This window comes from Callospermophilus lateralis, chromosome X (genome assembly GCF_048772815.1).
Source record: "Callospermophilus lateralis isolate mCalLat2 chromosome X, mCalLat2.hap1, whole genome shotgun sequence".
In the NCBI taxonomy this organism is placed as follows: Eukaryota; Metazoa; Chordata; class Mammalia; order Rodentia; family Sciuridae; genus Callospermophilus; species Callospermophilus lateralis.
The window spans coordinates 32,165,402-32,172,061 of record NC_135325.1 but is presented as its reverse complement, the minus strand read 5'-3'; positions in this window follow the sequence as shown (position 1 = coordinate 32,172,061).

Below are 6,660 nucleotides of genomic sequence, written 5' to 3'. Positions count from 1 at the left end.
GGCACACAAATCTATAGCAATACATTTTGTCCAGTTTTTTTTTAAATCCAGATAATTTTGGCCTGATAGTATGAGTCAAGGAATATTTCCTCTTCTTCAAGTTTCTGGAGGATATTCTGTGGGACTTGTATTGTTTTTTTCCTTAAATGTTGGTAGAATTCACCAGTGAAGGCTTTGAGCCTGGAGGTATCTTTGTAGAAATATTTTAATAACAAATTTAATTTTTAAATTTCTTCACTGAATTTTTGTTTCAAGTAATTGTTCATTTTATCTATGTTCAAAATATTCCCTTTTACTATTTGCTCTCAATTGTTGCTTTTAATATTTGTAGAATCTATAGTAACTTCTATTTTTAATTGCAATATTGGTAATTTATCTTTTTTCCTCATTAGTCTGGCTCGATGTTTATGAATTTCACCAATCTTCTTGTGTCTTTGTTGTTTTATTTCTTCTACTTATTCTTTTGTTTTAGTTTCTTAAAGTGTGTCTTCAATATAGTTCAAAATAGTTTTACTTTTGATTTAATCTTTGATAAGTTATTCAGAACTGTATTATTTGGTTTTCAAAATTTTCAGGATTTTCCCAGATAAGTTCTTGTATTGATTTCTAATTAAATTCCACTGTGATCAGAGAACATATTTTGTATGAATTGAATCCCTTTATTATGACCTATGACCTCCATTCTCAAATACCGGTTATTTTGCTAAATGTTTTATGTGCACTTGAAAACAATGTGTATTTTGCTATTGTTGGGTAGGGTGGTGTATAAATGTTGTTTTATCAAGTCAGTTGATAGTTTTGATCAAGCATGCCCTATTATTATTGATTTTCTGTCTACTAGTTCCATCAATTATTGAGAGAGGAGTTTTGAAATATCAGAGTGTGATTGCTGTCTATTTCTCCTTGCAATTGTATCAGGTTTTTTCCCCATTTATTTTGAAGTCCTGTTATTAGGTGCATGTTTAGGATCACTGTAGAACTGGGATCCTTCTGCCTCAGTCTCTGAAATTACAGGCTTGTGCCACCACACCCATCCACAATGCCCTCTTGCTGGATTGGTTGACAATTTGTCATTAGGAAATGTCCTTTTTATCCCTGGTGACATTTTTCTTTAGTTCTTTTTTTCACTCTGCATTGAAGTTTGGATAATTTTTATTCCTATGTTTTCAAGTTTGCTACTTTTTTCTTCTGCAGTATCTAATTGGACATTAATCTATCCAGTATAATTTTTTAATTTCATACATTTTAATTTTCATCTCTAGAAGTTTTATTTGAGCTTTTTTTTTTAACACTGGGGACTGAACTCAGGGGGCACACCATTGAACTATATTCCCAGCCCTTTTTATTTTATATTTCAAGACAAGGTATTGCAAAATGCCAAGACTGGCTTTGAGCTTGCTATCCTCCTTCCTCAATCTTCTGAGTCACTGAGATTGCAGGTGTGTGCCACCACTCCTGGCTTATTTTGCCTTTGAAAAATATATTTCACCTGTCTACTTTTGAATATATGTTAGTCAAAAGTTTTCTAGTGTCTTTTTTCTACCATTTTAACCTCTGTGTCTGTGCTATGTCAGTTTTGAATATACTTGCATTTGAGTTTCTCTAAGTGTTTTCCTGTAGGAGCTTTTTATGAGTCAATGTAAATTAGTAGTTTCCATGGAAGCAAAATGAACTTGCAAAGATGTGGAAAATACTAAGTTGTTCTACCACCACGAGGGTGTGTTGTTTTTAGCTGTAGAGGCCTACGTATTCCTTGGCAATCCACAAGTGTGTTATTCTTTCACTCTTCATCTACCAGTTTCTTCAGAAAGTCTGAGATCCTGCCTGACTCTGAACTTGGTAATTTTTTTTGTTTTTGAAATTCCCAAATTCCTCATTATGATCATCCTATCCTCTAGCAAAGGAACTGGCATAAGGGATATAACTCTAAGTTTGAACCTCAAGTCTTAGGCTATTTTAAAACATGTTTTTTTGGAATAGAATGTTTTAGCAATTATTTATGGATGAATCAAACATAATTGGACACCTATTGTATTGAGCTGAGAACTAGGAACACAAAGAAAACATAATATCTTCATTGGCAAGTACACTGTCTTTGTCAAGGCCACCACGCACAGCTGTGGAGGTTCCTTACTGAACAAGGGTATTTGAATGAGGTGGCTACCTGCTTCTGATATTTGACAAAGGTGTCTTATGGGAAAGAAGCTGCTCCAGGCTTCATCTCCATTATTAAACTTGGAGTTCTCAGAGACGGGGTTGTGGCTCAGTGGTAGAGTACTCATCTAGCACAATTGAGGCACTGGGCTCAATCCTCAGCACCACATAAAAATAAATAAATAAAAATAAAGACATTGTGTACACCTACAACTAAAAAAATTTTTAAAAAACTTGGAATTCTCAAATTGGGGCTTATGACTTTTGGACCCCATGAACTCTTTAAAATTTATTCAAAATTGTGTGTATGTTCTTTTGATTTTTCTGGGACAGAATTCATCTGATCTCAATGATGTATGAATCCCAAAATGTAAGTCATTTCAAGTCTTGTGAATTAGGGCATAAATTATTCATCAACAAACTAACAAATAAATACAAATTATAGACACTAGAAATTAAGTTATTTCAGGTTATATGGCATTGTTTTTCATTCTTCTATTGTCACACTATGTAGATAAATCCCAGTCCTATTAATTATCTAAAGATGTTTCTTGTCCAAGGTTTAGCTAGTACCCTGCAGCTCTTTCTTGAGGAGAAACATGTTTGGTAATGCTCAGTTTTGTACAATAATGTATAGAAAGAAATATATGACTACAAAACCTATGTTCAAATCCTTGCTCCAAGACCCATTAATTGTGAGCTCTTACTCAGAGAACTTAGAGTCTCATTTTCATCATATATAAAATGAAATTATATTACAAGGTGGTTTAAGGTATGCTAAGTGCCTGCCACATAGTAAACCCTTATTAAGTGGCAATAATGGTTATTATTATTTCTTAAATGAATTCTAAAAAAAATTCTATAGCCAATTTACCTACTCTTAAAAATCTTGAAGAATTTAGTAATATTTAATACCAACTTCATGAAAGCCAAAAAATATCTCAAAGCCCTATGGACTTTTTAGACTATCTTATTGATTTAAAAAGGTGAAAATTTTCAGGGTTTCTACAAGTATTTAAGGAATTTGGAAAATCCTCTTTCTAAAGGCAATGATAAAATAGGACAACATTATCAAAAACCAACCATTTAAAAACTCTGGGTATTGATTACAGGCCTAGAATAAATTCAAGTGTTTATTCATGAAAATTTAATGAATATCTATAAAAACAATAAGAGTCTCTGGGGTTTCTCCAATTCCTTCACCTTAGCTTCATAATTCTACCCAGGTGGGGCAGGCTGTATGAAATGGCAACTCTGAAGTCCTATGAGAAAATAATGACTTTATTTGGAACAGAACTTGGAAAATTTCATGCCTGGATAACTGTCAAAAACAATACCAATCTCAGTGGCAAACAACATTGTAGCTAGCCTGAGGTCACAGTACTGGTTGGAAAAAGCAATAGAATGACATCCAGCCAGAAATTTATGTAGCACTACAACCAAAATGGAATCAAATTGTAAATCGATGACAGGGAAATTTGAGAAATCCACAAATATTTGGAAATGTAAAAAACACAGATTTATATAATCCATACATCAAGGATGTAATTACATGAGAAATTTGGAAATAATTCTTTTTTAACAGCATGAAAACAAAAAACACACTATATCAAAATTCATGGGATGCAGCCAAAGCAGTGCTGAGAGAGATAACTATAGCTAAAAACACCTGTGCTATAATACATGAAAGATCTCAAATAAAAAACCTAACCTTCTACCTTAAGAAAATGGAAAAATAAAAGTAGACTAAACAAAAAGGTGGGCTACAGATACAGTTCAGTGGTAGAGTGCTTTCCTAGCATGCACAAGGCTCTGGGTTCAATCTCCAGTACTGCAAAAACAAGCAAACTAAGTAACTAAACAAAAAGGCAGCAGAAGGAAGGAAAGAGTAAAGATTAGGTAGAAATTAATGGAACAGAAAAGAGAAAAGATGGAGAACATCAATAGAACCTAAAGTTGGTTCTATGAAAAGATCAACAAAATTGACAAATTTGGGCTAGAGCAACGAGAGAGAGAGAGAGAGAGAGAGAGAGAGAAGGGTGGGGCATACTTTACCAAACTCGAGAATGAAAGAGGAGATGCCACTACCAAATTATAAAAATTAAAGGTATTATATGGCAATATTATGAACAACCTAATGCCAACAAAATAGATGAAGACATTCTTAGAAAGATGCAAATTACCAAAAATGACTGGAGAAGAAATAGAAAATATACAGAAAACCATAACTAGTAATCAAATTGAATTGGTTGGTGATTAAAATCTTCCCACAAAGTAAAGCCCAGGCCCAGAGGATTTCATTAGGAAATTCTACCAAAACATGTAAAGAAGAAATAATATCAATCATTTGTAGTTTTTTTGATAAAGTATGGGAAAAGGAAACACTAGCCAACCCTTAATATAGCAAAATCAAACAATACATTACAAGGAAAGAAAAAATATAAACACAAATACCCTTGACAAAGTATTTTTAAAAATCACACCCAGCAACATATAAAAAGCACTATACACCAAGATAAGTGGAATTAATTCCAGAACTGCAAGGTTGATTTAATATCCCCAAATTAAGTAATGTAATGTATCATATTAATAGAGGAAAGGACAAAAATGACATTATCATATCAGTAGACACAGAAAAGCCCTTGGCGATATCTAACACACATTTCTAAAAAAACAACAAAACCTCTCAAATTAGGAATAGAAGGTTGGTAAATGGATGGAACTGGAGACTATCATGCTAAGTGAAACAAGCCAGTCCCTCAAAATCAAAGATCCAATGTTTACTATGATATGTGCAAGCTAATCCAAAATAAGGTGGGGGATTAAAAAAAACAATAGAAGTAAGATCAGAGGAATAAAAAAAGGGAAATGAAATGAAGGGAGGAGGGATCGGATAGGGAGAGTCAATGGAATGAATCTGACCTAACTTTCCTATGTATGTACATGAATATACCACAGTGAATCTCACTGTCATGTACATTCACAAGACACTAATTAAAAAAACTATAATAGCAAAAAGATCAGTAGAGAGAAGGGAACAATGGGAGAAAGGAGAGGAGGAGAAAGGGAAATATGGAGGACTGAATTAAAATGAATTATATTCCATGCTTCTATTATTTTGCATATTCTATTGTCATATATAACTAAAAAGAATCAATTTAAAAAGATGTAGGAAAAATCAAAGTGTTTTTAACTTTTCCAATACCAGATGTGTGTGTGGGTTTATCGTCACACATCATTAAATTATTCTCCAGTGGACACTAGCTGTATGTCCTAAAATTCAATTAAATTCTGATACTATCTACCTAGAAATATCATCATACCTTAAAGGCTAAGAACTCAGTACCAGAAGACTGCACCTCACACACTTTAGAGGCCTATATTAAGCCCCAGGTTGTGACCTGAGCTTCTGACCAACTGGACACAAATTGGAGTTTCCACAATTCCCTCTTCACAGTTTATTAATTTTGCTAGAAAACAGGGAAACACTTTATTTATGTTTACCCACTTACTATAAAGTATATTATAACAGATACAGATGAACAACCAGATGCAAGAAATGTGTAGGGCAAGGCATGTGAGAAGGGGCACAGAGCACTATGCAGTCTCTGCCACCTCCAATGTGTTAAGTTAGCTATAAACCTCTAAACTCTGCCCCCATTTTTTATGGAGGATTCATCATGTATATATCCAGGAGCCTACCAAAAGTTGTATCATTACAATAAAAGAGGAGGAATGATGTAACTTAACTGGACAACCTTAGATTGGGAGCTGATTGTCAGGGGAAAACAACCATATGATTAAAGGATTGGCACATTTGCTCCCACCCTACCCTCAACTTTTGGGGAGGGGAGTGGGATTGAAGATTGAGTTGATCATCAGTGGCCAATGCCCACATAACCTGATATATATGTATGACCCAAATGAAAAACAGATAAAAATTTTGAATAAACATTTCACCAGAAAGATATACTAATATCCTGTAAGTATGAAAAAGATGCTTAAACTTATTTGTTATCAAAGAAATGCAATTTAAAATAACAATGAGATACCATTTCCCATCCACTAGAATGGTTATAATCAGAAAGACAAATAATAACAAGTGTTGGAAATGAGGTGAAGATACTGGAACCCTCATGTATTTCTACTGGGAATGTAAAATGGCACAGACAGTTTAGAAAAAGTTTGGCAGTTTCTTAAAAAGATCCAGCAATTTTACTCCTACATACTTACCCAAGATAAATGAACTTATATCTACTGAAAAACTTGTACAAAAATGCTAAAAATAACACTATTAATAATAGCCAAACCAAATGTTCACCAATTTTTGAATGCTTAAACAAAATGTAATAATATTTGGAATGATATTCAGTCATATATATGCTACATCTTGAATGAAACTCAAAAACACTATGGTAATTGAAAGGTGTCAGTCACAAAAGAACACATACTGTATTATTCCATTTATAATGTCCCCAAAACACAAATCTATAGAGACCAAAAGTA